The sequence below is a fragment of the Takifugu flavidus genome, chromosome 7 (genome assembly GCF_003711565.1).
Source record: "Takifugu flavidus isolate HTHZ2018 chromosome 7, ASM371156v2, whole genome shotgun sequence".
In the NCBI taxonomy this organism is placed as follows: Eukaryota; Metazoa; Chordata; class Actinopteri; order Tetraodontiformes; family Tetraodontidae; genus Takifugu; species Takifugu flavidus.
Window position 1 is genome coordinate 7,455,173 of NC_079526.1, and position 17,693 is coordinate 7,472,865.

General features: G+C 45.8%; 1 long non-coding RNA gene across 1 annotated transcript in view; it reads right to left on the bottom strand.

The window, feature by feature from the left end:
• Positions 1–2,172: 2,172 nt before the first annotated feature.
• The window catches only part of LOC130528912 (uncharacterized), a 60,230-nt gene continuing 44,709 nt past the window's right edge, over positions 2,173–17,693 (bottom strand). The window contains exons 3-4 of the long non-coding RNA XR_008951435.1: positions 16,410–16,535; positions 2,173–2,870 (exon numbers count right to left, since the gene is read on the bottom strand). This is a non-coding gene — a long non-coding RNA (uncharacterized LOC130528912). The remainder of the gene's footprint in view (positions 2,871–16,409; positions 16,536–17,693) is intronic.

The following is a 17,693-nucleotide window of genomic DNA, read 5'->3' on the forward strand; positions in this document are numbered from 1 at the left end:
TCTCTGGAGGACATTAGTAAGACTCCTCCCTGCAGCCATTCCATGTTTGTACTGTGCTGCAGTAGATAGCAAAAGACTTTTAGCAATGTATGGACAGCAGCAAATAGTTTTAAGTTGTGTTTCTTGTGTCGTGCCAATAAAATACAGATTCTTCCAACAATTGAAAAACTACCTGTGATCACAGGAATCTGCTGGAAGTCTGAAAATGATGGTCTGGCTCCCCCGGGGTCCGAAAACCTCAGCTCCATCCAGCCAGTTTAAAGTGAGTTGGAAAATAAACAGGCCTACTGTCCAAATATTCAAGTTTTAAAGAGGACGAAAACAGCAGGACTCACTTTATCGGATATTTGTTGTGCTCAGAGCAGAAAACCATCTGCAGATTTTCATCAGCGATATGAAGCATTTCAGACCTTCCAGGTGTTCTCGTAACGCTGGTCACCACTGTGTGTGCAGGGTTACACACTGGCTGAGGAAATTTAATGCTTGGCTTTTATTTGTCGTTAAATTGGTCCAGTATGCCGACACACACACACACACCACACACACACACACACAGTTGTGAATCAGTGTGATACAGCATATGAAATTATTTGGGGGGAAAGAAGAGAAGGAATATTAAATGTAGCTGTTCCACACCTCTGGTTCTTTATTTTGACATACTTTCATGCAAAATACTTTGTTTTTGAGCGTTGTGGCAGGAGTGAATGCAAGGAAAGTAAAGTAGGTGCAAAGAAAAGAGGAATACCGTCTGTGTGTGTGTGTGTTGTGTGTGTGTGTGTGTGTGTTTGTGAGGGATGCTGGTTAGAGTGTTGTGTTTCACAGTTTTTCGCCATGATGCACTGCTTTATTATTCGGCACAAAGGGCACTTCACATGCGGAATGGGTTCTCTTTGATATCGACAGCAGCTTGAGGGAGAGAGTGCACTCAAAAACAGGCACGGGCAAATTTATTCGGCGGAAAAAAAACAGATAGTTGTGTACTTCCCTGGCGGTGGTTGCTACACATGCAAAGAGCCAACCGCTTTGATGCTCCAGCGGTGACACTCCACACGCTAATGAAATATGGTAATTACAGCCACATGAAAAGCGCTGTGACACAGAGCTGGAGAAAGAGCACCACAAACACTGCAAACAAATATGACTTTTTCCAAAGATAACCCCCCTGATTCATTCTCCTTTTCGTAAACATATATTTTATGTTGGCGCACTTGCTACAAGTGGGAGCCGTCGGCTGACCCCTGGAGAGGGCCCCGGTGGAAAAGTCCGCTGATTAAGAATCCTGTTAATGAAGACAGGATGGAGGAGCGTGGGAGGAAGAGGACCCCCCCCCCCCCCCCCCCCCCAACTCCCCTTCCTTGGGCTTCTCCCCATTTTCTTCGCAGAGGTAGATCTTTTCCCTCTGGAACTGACTTGTGCCCCATCTGTGCTGCCAAACAAACACCACAAACCCTTCCAGCACGCACGGAACGACAGACAACCCATTTGTTGAGAAGAAAAGGCGCGTTGATGGTGGGAGGTAGAAGATTTAGAGTAAAGGATTGTGTTTAAAGTTTACACATCGGTGATTTGAGTAAGGCGTCTGCCTGCAGTGAAGTGAAATGGGTGCCAAGTATTACAGAGTTACCACAGTGTGATGCATCGTCGGTTACTTTTGTGAAAAGGAAAATGGCTGAATGATGGTGCTTGAAGTGAGTGAATGAGGGACGATATGGCTTTGGAGCCCCAGGAGACGAGTCTCACGAGGAAGACGGAGCGAAGCGCAGATGGGAGAAGCACGTGTGGCCGCCATTCTGTCCTGTCAGCGAACTCTTGCTGGACGCCGGGAAGAATGTTTCATTTGTCAGGCCATTCCCCCGCAGGAAATAATGGGTACAACTGGACTTCTGTGAAATATCAAGTGTTGAAAAGCTGTCAGGGGTCGCTTGGCAACATCCCAAGAGGTTCGCCCAATGCTTTTGGAGCAACGTTTAATTTTTGTTCCCCCTGCAGACCTGAGACAATAAAGCTGATGGAGGGGGAGAGAGAGAATACCAGGGGTGGGTTCCACCATCGGTGTTTGTTCACAGTCTGATGACAAAGCAGCCCTCATCCCCTCTCTCTCTCTCTCTCTCTCCTCTCTCTCTCTCTCTCTCTCTCACACACACACACACACACACACACACACACACACACACACAGGAAGAGAAAAGACCTTGCTGACCAATTCTCCCAAGAGAGGGTCCGTTCCACCTACTGGAGGTCAGGGAGAAGGTGGAGGTCAAATGGGCTTTGCTAAGTTGTGCTAATAGGATGGTGTGTGTGTGTGTGTGTGTATTGGGGGGGGTCTGCTAACTGCAGTGAAAGCTAAGTGAACAAACACACAAAGATCCTCTGTGCTGCGCCACAAGAGCACAAAATCTACACGCAAACCCCCTGCGAGACACGCGCACACACACACATTCTTTAAGGTCAAAGCACAGGGTGTGAATGTTAAACGGCCAAATGGGGACATCAAATATTTTCCTGCCCATCACCGTCAGCCTACCACCTGCCCGAGAGAGGGAAGGGCGACGCAGCGAATGTCACAAATGCAACACATGTATGTTGAAAACCGCTGAGAAAACTTTTTATTATTGAACCTCAACGTAATGACTCAGATGTAAAGATGAGAGGACAGACAGACAGACAGACAGACAGACAGACAGACAGACAGACAGACAGACAGACAGACAGACAGACAGACGTACACATGGGCGCCAGTTGCGGCACCACAGACAGGCAGATGGGGTTTTGGGCGTAGGGATATTGTGCTCTTCCCTCCCTGCGTTCCTCCTTTATCGCTCTCCTCCAGGTGTTTCCCGGTAACTCCAAGGCCAGGCCGCTCTTAAAGCCTACAACAGTCAAGGTAACAGGTAATTGCGGAACAACACTCGTTAAACGGCTTGTTTGCTTTCAGCTGGTCTCTGCACCCTTTGCTTTGGATGCCGAGCTCGGGGAGGCCTTTACCTCGCCGAGCGAGGCCACAGGACAAATCCCTACGTGGTCCAGCCTTTGAAAGCAGCATTTGTCTTTATTTTTATCCCTCTGCCTCTCACTATTTATCTCCATTTGGCGCCCGTATTTCTCAGACTTTATGAGTGAGCCCATATTATGGCTCCCTCCCTCTTTTAATGTTTGATTCCAGGTGATAAGGGACGAGTGGGAGATGAGTCCGACTGCTCTGCTTAATGTGGTCAAAGGGCACCGGCTGCGCTGGGGAGTGGACGGCCCGGCTGCAGGCGGTCTGTCAGTCAGGGTGGCTGAGCCGAGCCCTGCGTTGAGCTTTTGGACTGTAATGCATTGGTGGCGGATGAAGCCGCTCGCCTACCCACCAGAAAAACACACGTAATGAAGCAATCGAGGAGTCGCTATCGGACAATTTATCAAGATATCAATCAAGAGTTTGTCTATATCTACTGTCACATGTACTTTTCCTCTGTGTGGTGATAAGATTACTGCTTCTCTTTGCACACACGGGCCAATAAGCAGAGTGTGCACGAAGGTTCCACTGTACTTGTACAATGGCAGCTTTGCGGTGAAACCTGACCAGCTCACAGGTCACGTCAAACACAATAACGGTCCATCACCGAACTTCCATCATGTTTTTCAGGCCACAAACAGACAACAACACTCCTCCATATTGCGGCAATTGACACGGGCAGCATCTGAACTCTGGTTAATCCCAATTACGCTCCATCTTTTGGCCCTCCCCGTCTCCTCCAGCCTCTCCTCTCCCTTTTCGGTCTGATTTCATTTGCCGCCCGGCTCCGGCCATTATGAATTCATTGCATGCTGGGGCGGCTGATTGAAGTGATGGGCCGATTCCTCGGAGCTTCCCGTCTGATGGAGGGTGCTAAAGCAAATAGCCCAATGGGTCTGTTTAGATAACACTGACCTCTCTCGAACCATCTGCCATGAATGAGCTTTGTCTGTCCTGAGTGGAAGGACGAAGGGAAGGGTTTTTTTGTGGGGTCTCTTTTTATGAAAAAATGTATTTATTGCAAATGTGGATGTTGAGCTGAAGAAATAGGCAATGCCTTAAATGATGAAAAGATATGTGTGTGTGTGTGTGTGTGTGTGTGTGTGTGTGTGTGTTGGGGGGAGTAAAGAGGAGATGTGTGCTGGGAAATGATTTGAAGCGTATTGTTACTCCCACCTGCCCTCTCCATGAACAAAAGTGTTAGTCATCATCAGGGGGAATTGTGAGGGGAGATGAGGGCCCGCGTCGTCGGGCTCCCTGATCTGCATTCTGCCCATGAGGTAACCAGGGTAACGAGTACAGTATATAGCAGGGCGGAGAGGGCGAGCGGGGGCATGGAGAGGGCACTCACTCTTTTCCTTGGAAATGGATATTTGTGCCTTTGTTCTGCAGGGGTTATGATTGTTGTTGATTGGGGGGAGAGATTTGTTTAAACAGCCCGCCCTCGCCGCTGGCCTCATGGGTCATGTGACCAAACAAGGTCAGTACGCAAGCAGCAGCCTAGAATGAAGACGGTTGTGTTTGCGTCGACCGGTTCGCACCAACAATGGTCCAAACCACATCGAATCATCCTCCTCCTGTACAAGCCAGCATTTTTATGACACACATCCAAACACACACGCTCCCTCCTTGATGTGTACATTTGAAAAGGATGGCCCCTCGTCGTTATGCAACGCTTTGCACACACCGGTGCTGTTTGAAAGTTGCACAGAGCAATATCACGGCTCATCTTTGAAAGGCAGAGGCTGTAAAACATCATCGTAACTCCACTGTGTGACAAGACCTTTTACAATGGTGCCATTAAAGGCTGTTTTCAGACAGCACTGGCTGTGTTCGCTACGGGAGTGCAAGCGGCGGCAGACGTAGGCGGCGTGCTCCGGGTTCATTCCTGATGCAGCACTGAAAACAAAGCTTTTTTTTTTCATTGCAGGGAGTGCCGCTACCCTAAGATAATGTTGTTCTTTAATTAAACATCTCTGCTGAGCTCCATAAAGGAGCCCAGGAGAAGTCACACAGGCCGAGGACGACAAAAGACGGAAAATGATGCACCGTAGAACAGGAGTGCAAGGGATGAGCGATGTCTGTTACTGCAGAGCTCGTTACAGGAACCAGGTGATCAATGTCAAAAGCCTTTAACAAGCCCTCTGAAAGGGCCCAGAGCTGGGGCTTAATATAGGTCATGCAAAGATCATGCAAAGATTATGCAAAGATTATGCAAGATACGGCCTGTTTTAAGACTTAATGAGGTATAACCGTTAATCTATTTTTTCAAGTGCATATTTTAACCTTAATAGATTTTAATAATCCATTTTGCTTAAATAAGCAGCAGCAAATTCCCCTGTTTTCTGTTGATTATGGAGCATCAGTTAAAGGTCGTACAAAATCTCTCCCAGTTTGTTTAGCAACAAGTCTGAGGCTGCGATTTGTGAGGAACCGTCCCGTTGATTTGTGCACGATTCTAGTCACAGAACACCTGAGGCTAGATTAAGTTGGTGTGCATGCTTTCCGGTTTGACCTCAGGAAGGAGGTGTGATAAAATGCAGTTAGAATGGGTCTAAAATCTCTCAGTGTGGGGGGTAATATAAAATAATTCTGACTGAAGTCCGACTACAGGATATTCTGTATCCTACAGGTCGACCTTTGCTGAGCTCTGCCGCTGTTCCATTCTGCGTCACTAGGAGGAGGCATGAGGGCAGCCTGCGCTCGTCTCCATGGTAGGGACCGTGAACGCCGCACAGCTTCGTAAAACCATTGTCCAGACACACAGGCCCGTATGTTTCACTGGTATTGTATAAAAACGTAGAACTAAATCTGTAATTTCGTTACTCCTGCTCGATCTGTTAGAAATGATGAGCAGAAAATCACAGGAATGCGTAAAAGGCACAGACAACGTAAACTTTAGGATTGGACATTTCAATTCGGACGACCCGGAGACTCAATGCCAATTGTCCTGTGGTCATCTTCACTCGATAGAATGCAAATGTGGAGGTCTGTAAGGCCTGGTGCGGGAAGGCCATTGATTTGCGATGAATACAGTGGCTACTCTCAGGCCCTTCACGGTTATTAGGACTAATAGAGAAACATAAAATAGTGTGAGAGACGCGCAGATTAGCACAAATGCTCTAAATAGCTGGCTACTCCACGGGGCTCTCGGAGAGTTTGGCTTGCAATTTGCATTCCTTTGTGTGACAACTTGTAATCCTCCCCTCAGCATGCCAAGAAACACACAACAGATTTATTGTCCCAGTCAACAAATCGTTTAAGTCATCTCAAACCTATTACTGCCGAATGCAGAGAGAGAGCCCCCGTCTCTCCTTCATGCAGCCCCATGAACCAGCTCAGCCGCCGGTAGCTTGCAACACAGACCCTGCGCGATCGGGGCCCCACGCTTTGTTGGCGACCGGTCTATTCACATTCGTTGCACTTGTGCGGCTTTATACCGTTTCTGCGCAGCCTGGGGGGCTGAAAGGGATAGCAAGAGAGCGGGGTTTGATTCACAGACACTTTGGTGCCTGGACAGCGAACTTAATGGACATTTTACTTTTTCATGCCCACACGGGCTGTCGGAAATTTCCAAAGTACCATCTTGGGAGACACTTTGTTGTTGCCAATACAATTAAAATCAGTGAAACGCAGTAAAACAAAACAAAACAAAGCTTTTAAAAATATAGCACAAACACATGCAGTGTCTATATATTGGTCTATCCAGATATTGTTGTTACGCATTTCTGAATTTCTAGTTAGAGAGAATCCCAAAATTAGATTGTTTTTTTCACAATTTTGTAGGACAGATTTGTGTTGTTAATGATGGCGCACCACCACAAGCTCATTTGTTAGCGAAAATTCATAACAACAACATATTTTTGCATGTTCGGGGAAATCATGGGCTGCGAATAACTGAAATTTGTTTTTCTGGACTGAAATGATCGGGTCCTGTGCGCTCCTTAACATCTTTCATTGTTGACGGGTGTTTAGGCGCACACCGTCAATTAAAGGCAGCTTGGCACGTTCAGAAACTAAGCCGAAATTAACCAAATACAAGTTTTTTTGCTGCAGAAAACTGTGTGTGTGTGTGTGTGAGAGAGAGAGAGAGAGAGAGAGAGAGAGAGAGAGAGAGAGAGAGAGAGAGAGAGAGAGAGAGAGAGAGGGAGGACAGAGACAGAGAGAGAGAGAGAGAGAGAGAGCGCGGCCCATCTGTGTGCATCGGCCCCGCGCTGCAGGACTCAAACGTGGGGTCACCCCAGAGAGACAGAGAAGGGGCAAAATCTCTCCCCCATCCAGCCATCTTCCCACAAACATAACGGCCCTTTCATTCGTCTGTTTGGACACACACATTGGTGTCTAATTGTTGTTTTTCTATTCCGTCTTTGAAAAAAAAATCCTGCGCTCCACACAGCGCGCACGCAGAGCTGGAACAGACGGCGCATATGGCACCCGCGCTCTTCTGGAACCGCACTGACCAGCTCCACACAGGGCCGGTGAAGAACATCAGACCTGCCTCTCTTAAACAACACCATCGATTATTATTATTATTATTATTATTATTATTATTATTATTATTATTATTATTATTATTATTATTATTATTATTATATACCTGTTGCCATTTTGTGTCTCCTGACAGGGACCCCTCTGACTACGGCCTAACGTTTCTTATTTATTTATTTATTTATTTATTTATTTATTATTTATTTATTTATTTATTCATTCATTCATTCATTCATTCATTCATTCATTCATTTACTTACATTTACTTTTCAGGATCTAGAAGAAAGAAAATAATTTGTGGGCATTCTCAGAGAAGAGGAGAGGAGGAAAAGAGGGAGCCATAGATGAAATTATGCAGCCATATATAATCTACATCAAACATTTTTTATTATTGTTATTGTTGTTGTTTTTGTTGTATTTTTCCTCCTTCCTTAGGATAAAGCTCAACTGCTGCAATTTTTGTCAGTTTTAATTTTTTGTCAGTTTTAATTTTCCTCTTTGGGGCATCAGATGTTCAGATATTGTGTTTAGTGCATAAAGGCAACAACGGTTCATTTTGGACTATTCTTGATTTCAGCAGATTGTTGTGAGTTTGGTTTTTTTTTAGATTATTTGATTTGATTTTAGTTGAGGTGATGTGACAAAGCCTCCCACACACAATCAACGCAGTCTCTTTATATTCTACACATTCCAAAATATTTCAGCTAAAATGAAAGCCGAATTGAATGCAAATCATTTTCCTGATTTCGCCCGGAGGTCCAGAGAGGCAAACACAACCAGGCTTTCAACGGAAGTCTTTTTATTTAGAGGAACTGAGGGCCGACGTTAAATAGCCCCCCTCAGGCACATGTGAAGCCAGAATGACCTAAGCGACATGAATTTCATCAGAATACATTTGTCTGGCTGCACAGCTCCTTACACACCTTACACACATGCCCCTGGTTAAATCATCTCCATTTGTGAGACTTCCCCCATGTTCTCAGCGTAACTCAATCTGTCGACAATCAATATGCTGCCCAGAGCCTATTGAATAAATACATGATTCACTTATTTGGAAAACTTGCATGCAGCCCCCAGAGGAAGGACTCCAACGCGGGAGCTGAATAAGATTTGGCACGCTCTCAGTAGTGCTTCAAATTGCTATGAAAAGAAAATAATTCTGAAAATAAAACACTCATTACTGTCCATTTGGCACTATTCTGTAGCACAGAGGTCCAAAAATATTTACAGTCCTTCATAATATCCAGGAATAAAAAGCCTCTCAGTGAGTGTGAGTAGCAGAGAGGCAGGTGCTTTTTCACAGTGGAGGGTCCCGCCGTGAGCTTAAAAACACCTTCCCCCTGGGTCTCACAGCACCGCTTTCTCTTTGGGTAGCCTGCCCCCCCCCCCCCCCCCCCCCCTCAGCGTTTTAGGCCTTTGATCAAAGCTGGCCTTTCTGCTGCGGCTGCCCATCAGGGGGCTCCTCACCCTCACCTATAACAACACGGCTTGCTGGGCGCCCTTCTCTCACGAACACATATGGACGCAAACGCACGGGGGCAAATGCAGGAACCCACACACCGACGACCCCCACCCCGATACCCCCACCCCCAAAACCACCATCACAAGTCCCCAGGAGCCGCTATTGAAACAGGATGTTTTTTTGCTTGTCGCTCATGTGAATAAACGGAGGGATCAACCAAAGTGTGGCTGCGTTTGTGCTGCTTCTGCCTGCGTGTGTGTGTAGCTGACTCGGTGTCCCGAGCTGTGTGTGCACGTCTTCACAAATTTTCATAGGCGTGAGTGCGTGCACGTCTAGTGGAAGAGACACGCGGTGTCATCCAGAGTGCACGCCATGCTTTGACTGAGCAAACATATTATGCGCTGGGAGCTACGTTTTCCACCTCCAAACAGACAGCAGAACTAACAAACATCACAGCTTGCCTACACATGTAGCCGTGGACTTCGTTCCACCTGTAAGCTTTTATCTGAAGGCCTGCTTAGTTACTTCCTCTTCTGTACTTGACCTCAAAACTTCTCGTTGGTACGAGTCTCCTCAATTATAGGCCCTTTGGTCTCCCTTCCAGAGGTGCCGAGAGCATTCCAGTGTTTTTTCTTCTGTCCTATTGTGAATTCTTCTGTTTTGCTCATTGCGGCAGCAAGTGTTTGTTGATTTCTTCCCCTTTTCTCTCTCGATGGGGGTATCGTTGGTTTGGTCTTGGAAAAGCCATTGTTCTCCCTGAGAACTGGAAGGAATCCTGTCGAAACATCTGGTGATGACTCAAGCTGCATATCAGATACACATCACATGTGATTCATTATCCTGAGGTTAGCCTGTCCCAGGCAAATTGGGCTTTGTATATTTTTAAACAGTCCCATGCATATACATGGGACCAGGCTGTGATGACACATCGGCCTGATGAAAGTGTTTCCAGTGTTTGTGTCTCAGTTCAAAGGGGCTGTTGGGTACCTCCGCTGGTGATGTGACACAGGAAGCACCTTGGGCTGATCCTCTCCAACCTCACCTGTGGCCCCGAGCCCCTGTTGTCACTGTTACGCCCCCCCCCCTCCTGAAAATACTCAAGTCAATTAACTAATTAAGTGCCAATTAAAATGTTCCTCCCAGAGGGTTTGAGGTAGCATGTGGCCGAGGGGGTGAACCAGAACAAGTTCAACAGGGTTTTTAGTTCCTAAACACGTGACGCCAAAGAAGAAGCCTCCGCAGTAGAGTCGTCGTTTATGTTGGATTCACTGTAAAGCAGATAATGTAGATGAGCAGGAATTTGTGATTATATGTCCCTCGGTGTCTCCAGAAGATGGTCTCAAAAACATACTGGGAGAAAAACAACAGTCTGGAATCAATTTAATTAGACGGAATAAAAATATATAGTGTGGCGGCCAGAACGAACACCTGATAGAGCTGAAATTCTACTGCTTTTTTGGCTTCCAAAAACACGATTTAATTTCATAATGCTGACTAAATCCACAGATGGTTTTGCACAGCAAATAAACACTGGAGTTGTACATCACCTCTCAAACCATAATGATCACATTTCTGCAGAAGTAAAGAATGATCGAGTGCATCAAAAGCTTTCTGGAAGTCATTAAACACCCCCATCGCTGCCAAAGTTGTTACTTTACAGTTCCTCGTCCAACTGTCCTGAATTCACTTTTGCTTCCTCAGAATTCTTTTACTCCTGAGCCATTCAGTGTTTTGCATGTTATAGAAATTCCATTTCAGCCTTTCTACTCACAAACTGAAGAATGATGTTTGGCCTCTTCTTCTGTTTGAGAGGAATAGTGTGGCCGGCTGCTAGAGGAATATATTTTAAACTGAAGAACCTGATGACCTGCTGCTAAGGTCACTTCAGTTCACCTCTTGGTTCCCCCCTCCTTGTCACCTGCTATGATTTGTGCATGTAGGTGCGATGAGTTCAGCCCAGATAACACCTCCTCATCCATTCTTGTATCTTTCAGCTCTCCAATCTTCATCTTTTTCTTTGATCAAAGCCATCAGCTGTCACACTTCCTCAGTTAAATCAGGCCTCTCTCTTGTGTTATCAGCGCGCTTCTTCAGTGTGTTCAGCTAACTTGTAGACATTTGTTATCTTGATTTTAAAAAATTATTATTAGTATTACTTCAAGAGACAATAGAAAACAACTGTGTTGCTCCAGAAAATCCAGTGATGCTGGTTGTCAAGCACCTTTCATCCAACACTACCAAGACAGCAAGACTAATAATCCATTCTTGTAACACTTGGATGTCAAGTTGTCACGATGTTTGACAGATGAATAGAACTGACCATCACAGCAGCTCTAAATAGCTGCCACCTTGAATGTACAGTTTATTGTAATTGCCAGTTAAACCAAAACAACTGAAACTTTTCAAAAAATATCTCAGGTATTCTCATCATTTGGCCACCGCTATATTGAAAGAATAAGTACCCTGTGCACATTTAGGACAATGCTTAGATAAATGAGAGGTGACTTTATTCTGATCTATAACGCAAACGCCCCCGACATCCCAGCATTTTTCACTTTATTGCCCAATAAAGGATCAATTCATTCATCCATTCAGAACAATCTGTTGCCATGACTCTAATAGACTATACACCAATATGTTTCAATACATTGGAATTTGTGTCTTATGTGTCACTCACACATATTATATATATTTTATATTGACATTTCCTCTTCCATAATGCTGCTTTTACATCTACTTTAAAATGTGGACGGCCTTGTTCGCCCACACTTGAAAGGGACACAGGCTGACCTTGGATTTCCAGGAATCCAAATTGGCACAGTTAAATGAAGGATGCAAAAGACTGTTGCACCACTCCAAGACAGATCATATTCCCACCAGTAGCGGTATTCCACAGGAAGGTTGTTGGTGTTGCCAGTAGGACCGTGCCGAGCCACTCTGAGCTCAGCCCACCTGCCACACAGGCGAAAACACGCAGGAAGAATTACTTTTTAGATCTGATCCGGGTCTGGCTTCTCCCCTACTGAGACCCGACTCTTAGCTCTAACATTGTGCTGAACCCAGCAGCTTGTACCCGGTCCCCCCCATAACACCCATCGCGCTCTCGTGCTGCGAATAAACCTTGAGCAGAACTGAAAAGAGTCAGTGAGGCCAAAGGGAAACGTGGAGGTGGCGATTCAAACCTTTTCGAGGCACTAGTGAGCAGATGTGTGCAGCAGCCAGCAGGCCACGGCCACGCATAGTTCAGACGTGCCCCCCTGCGGAGCTGAGGGTTGCTTTCACTTTTTAAAACATTAAAACCTCATTTCACGAGAAAGTAGTCCCTAATCACTCTTTGAGCAAAGCAGTTGTGGCCATATCGGCCCAAAAAACAGACCAGTGTGGAGACATTTTCCTTCACTATAAAGATGGAGGGATGGGCTCCCCACTCTTCCCGTGTTTATCCGGGCTGGATTCCATCTCCCTTTCAGCAGACCCACCTGGAGGTCTGTGGTTTCCACCGGCCGAGTGATGCCAGTGTAAAGAAATCACATCATCATGAGGGAAATTAGCCCTTGTTGTAAACCCCTTTTAACTTTCCATGTGGCAGGCAAACGGGCAGTCAGCTGTAAAGGAAACAGCCGAGAGGAATGCTGGGAATGACGGGAGCCGGCAAGACGACAACTGATGATACACAACAGAGTTAAAATATTGCCCGAAACTGCACTGACTAAATACTGAACGCGTCGCCTGAGCTTTGAGATGTAATCTATCTCGTGTTTGAGGCGTTTTCAGAACGGCGGAGGAGAATTAATGTGAGGTGAATGTTTTCACAAGCTCAGCAGCTTTCAAATGCTACAAATGGTTTAGGAGGGAGCATAAGGGGAGGAAAGAGACACCCTGGGAGCGACGGCTGTGAGGAGCAGGCCCGCAGAGAGGAGAAATGCCTGAGAAAACAACCCTGCACAAGCGAGTGCAACTGCTAAGAATTATCATCCTTTTGGGTCTCCAAGAAAATTCCGACGACACACACCAGCAGCACAGACGATCCGCGGAACGCTGGCAACAACTGCTCCTTGTGCTCCCGCTACATTCAGAGGGAATCTAAGGAATGGTACCAGGTGGAATTCCAAATATCTAAAGCAATCCTTCACTTTCCTCCTCGCGGAGGAATTCACACCTTTGTGGTCGTCACGGCCTCGTTCATCAGCCATCTACAGCTAACCGGTGCTATGGCGACCATTAAACAGGGCTAATGTTTGCAACCGCACAGCGACTCTGCGCTAAAGACAGGTTACCACATGGAGCAGCACTCTGACATGAAATATTACCCTCCGAGCTGCATCTCTCTCCCTCTCTCTGTTTCTATCCCTCCTCTCTGCACGGCTGAATGTTTCTTCTGGCACTCGGCTCCCCCGTCTGCGTGCATCAACAAACACGAGAGGAGGAACCAGCAACTGTATTAACAGATGGCCAGAGTCAATAAAACACGCACAAATCAAGCGTCGGACACATCTGCCATGTGCAGTCGGACTAATCTTTCTGTGTGGTTCTAGGGGAGTGATGGAATCACCGCGGTTCAGCCAGATTAGAGGGGACGGGCCAACTCACCCCCGGGGACAGCAGGAAGCTTTGCAACGGGTCACAGAATGCAGATAAAGGCCGGCGGCGCTCAAGAGGGACGCGATTCTGTCTGACAATGTCAGCAGCACAGAAAACAGCCACAAATCCATGTCTGCTAGCTCACTGATGAGAGCGTCTGTGAGATGGCAAAGGATGGAGACCAGCAACAATATAGGACCGATTAACTGGTAATTCAGCTATTTATGGGTTGAAATGTCTCAGCACAATGTCAGCACCAGCATAAAGGTTTGGTTGGTTAAAAATGGGTTTAGTGAAACAGACGAGAAACACATTGTACACCATATTGTGCTGATTTATGATGTTACATTTACAATAATTTAATTTAGAGCTCTGCTGAGGTACCCTTGAGCAAGGTACCGAACCCAGAAACGCTCACATAGGGCCCTGCGATAAACTGGTGACGATGCCTGTCACACTTGCTCCAGCACAGTCACACATGTACACACACTTGGGCTGCATGAAATATTTGAAGGTAAAATAAAACCATATATATGACTTATGTTGGTATATTCATAAGCTGCCAGTTCTTCAATTTATATTTGAACACCACCAAACATGGAAACAAAATAAAATAAAAACACCATTAATGGCACTCACTCTAGATTAGAGATTCAGGAGATTGCCGTAACAATCATTACTCCTCACTGAAAAGTCAAAATTGCGGAACAATGTATCAGAAATGCGTGAATGGAAACGTCAACTGAAGCGAAACATCTGACTCAGTGAGCCCAGTGTTCTGTTGATTATGATGAAAAAGGAAGGAAGATTCTGACAGTAATCCAAAAACACAACCACGGGGCGCTGCGTTGAGATGATTTATCGTTCTGAACTTTGGCGTTTCATGAACGAACACCAGCCTCCAGATTAAGAACGTGATGACTTATTGTTATTTTTCTCCTTGACTGAAAAATAAATTCAAAGATCAGTTTGGAATGACCATTATGGGCAGCCATTTTATATGACAGACATGTGGCAGCACATGCGGGGGTGGGTTTACTGGTGACTTTAATCCTCCAAAGAAAATTGTGGAGGGGGAGGAAGATAATTAAAAAATACTGCATGATAAATAAAAGCCCCAAATATCAAACAGATGTAATCACATGAGTTTGATAAGCACACAGGCTCGGTTAATTCCCAACAAATTATCTAATCCAGATGTTGCACTCTCAGTGTAAACACGGTGCCCTGCAGAATCATAAAACAAATAAGCATGAAAGGTTTAAAGTTTCAAACAGAGCCTAACCCTGGACCCAGACCTTTCCACTAAAAAAAAAAAGAAAAATACACAGCACACACTACCCCCCTTTTGCTGCCTTCTTGAAACAGGAAAATGTAAATATGGTAATATTTAGCACGTGTTTTAAAACAGATCACTTTTCTCAAGCAGGCAAGGAGAGAGGGAGGGAAGGAAAGACAGAAAAAGGGAGGACACAAGAGAGAAGCAGACAGAGAGAAAAAGAAATTTTAAAAAAAGAGAGAGAAAAAAAAAAACCTGGCCCACACACGATATAAGGCCTCCCCAGATTTGTGTGTGTGTTCCAGTCTCTGCGATGCGGACAGGCTGTGGCTTCCTCTGTTTGCGCACAGTTCCACCGAACGCTCCGCTCCGGCGCTGATGGCCTTGACACGCCGCAGAACGCCGAAGTGGATCCGTCCCACTGTGAGTCTAGAGAGTCAACAACAACTTAACAACACCAAAACACTGCTCCAATTGTCCTTCTGCGCGCCAAAGCCATTTTTCACATTAAGAAAACAGGAGTTGGAAGATTTTTTTTAAGGGGGGGGGGGGGGGTGGAGAGAAAGAGAGACAGCAGAGGGAGGAGCAGAAATGGAACCATATGGATGTGTTTAAGGACCACCAGGGAAGGGAAACTTGTGCATTTTCGCATAAACCCTGATAAACTCCAAATATGTAATTACACGGGGTTTAGGGCTTGTCTGTTGCAGATTCATTCAGGAATTTCTGGTTACGTCTCTCTGAGAGTTCGGGTGTAACAGGGCTCCTTATCCTTCAAGTGGCGGATCTGCTCAGCTTAGTTGTGGCCAAGCCTTTTGCTCACACACACACACTTTAGCCTGCTCTGTGTGAGAGTGCCATTGTCCCCCCACCTATTTAACAAGGCCGCGTGTTAAAGAAGAAAGTAGTCAAAATACCTCCAACTACATAAAACAGCAAAGGAGAGGGACTCTTGTTAAAGACCTGCTGCAGGTTTAAAGATATCATCACGTCTCAATATTTATAGTTCTTCAAATCCATGTCAGTGTTTGTAGCCAATTTGTTGCGCTCCAATAAATAGGCCGGGCTATTTATCAGCAGACCACATGGCAACCATTTATGGAGCCTAACAAGAGGCAGATGTGTCCTGTATATGTTTTTGCATGCAGGTTTGACGCGCTGACAGGCTGAGACAGATAGCTGAGATGTACAACCTCTGTCCTGACGGCAGGATCGGCTATAAACATCAGTTCTGATTAGAGCCTGCAGAACACAAACATGCCTCTCCAGCTATCATCCAGCCTTATTTGTCTTCCCATGACAAAGGTTTTTGATTCACACCCCGGCTGTATCACTTTGACTGTGAATAAGACATAAACTGGGGGCGGGGGGTAGGGGGGGGGGGGGGGGGTGGGGGGGCACTTCCGCCGCAGCCTGTGAGGCCTGCTGCAATGTGCGCACCTCTGTACTGTGCGTAACATCAACTCCTTATTGTAAACACAAACTGTGACTTATGCGTGTGCGTTGAAAACAAAACGTTTAAATCTTTTTCTTTTGTATTTCCTTGTGCGTGTGTGTGTACGTGCATGGGCGTGCGTGTGCGTGCAGGCGCTGCCAATTACCCTAGCCATAAATACAAGATCCCCATCCGTCACTGAGTTTCTGGGTGGCTGCAGTGCCGCCATAATTGGTTTCAGATGGTCACCCAGATCTTTCTCTCGGCGCTGCAGCGGCTGTGTGAGAGAAAGCTGCAGGGGAGAGAGAGAGAGAGGGAGGGAGGGAGGGAGAGAGGGAGGAAAAAGATGAGTGACAGCGGTGGATAAATACTGGGTGAGGGCAGGAATAAACAGGGAGACACCAAATCTTGCTTTTGTCCTGAGGGTCTCCTCCCCGTGAGAGTGGTTCACTTTGATTTTCTGTCTTTCTTTTTTTGGAATAAGAGCTGATTTGACGTATTTTATATGCACAATGCCCAATAAGGTTCATTATACGTTTCAAATAAATAAAATATCCCACATTCTGCTCATGGTATTAACATTCTGTAGAAAGCTGATTATTGTACTATTAGGTTAGAGTTCTAATAACTATATTAACGCTCCTGGATCATCTGGTGGCATGTGAGGTTCCGCAGGGGTTTAAGGGAGCCGGGCTCAAACCGTTTCTTGATCTGCTCCCTGCAGACACTTAATCAATAGGCATATTAACAACAAATTAGCCAAGAGGCCTATCGATCCACAAGGACACCGTGACTCTCTGACAGCTGCTGAGCATCTCGGTCTGAAAACGCAGCGAATCTTAGAGCTGCGTCTCCGAGAAAAAATGAGGCTAAAAGATTCCCCCAAAGCAACAGGAAAGTAGTGAAAGCAAATTCAATGCACATGCAATGCTAATGACTGCGCCATCATAAATCATTACATTTAGTGCACAATATTCTCTGTATATTATGCTTCAATATGTGTGCTGACGTGAAAAATAGTGACTTGTCTTCAGTCACATTTTCATAAAAGATTCATAATTTTGACGAAATAAAAATGTGGCTGCTTTTCACTGGGAAATTCATGCTCCCATCACCCCCACCACCACTTCCTGTTATTGTAGAGGCAGCTCACCAATTATTACAGACATTTGTAATTCGCTGAGCCAAGAGCGTGCGGTCACGCTGGAATCCTCAAACTTTATAAATCCATTAAATCCCTCTCATTAGACCTTGAGCCAAATTGCAGCGAGGCGGGACGGGGAGCATGCTGAATCACACACCGGGTGTTGCCCTTCCTACCCACACCGTTCCGTAGCACAGTTATTACGCTCTGGCTGTAATTTCCCAATTTCTTTGACAGCATAAACAACAACAGGAAATCAGCTCAAAGACATAAGCTTTACTCATACAAATGCCGTTTCTTGGCTGA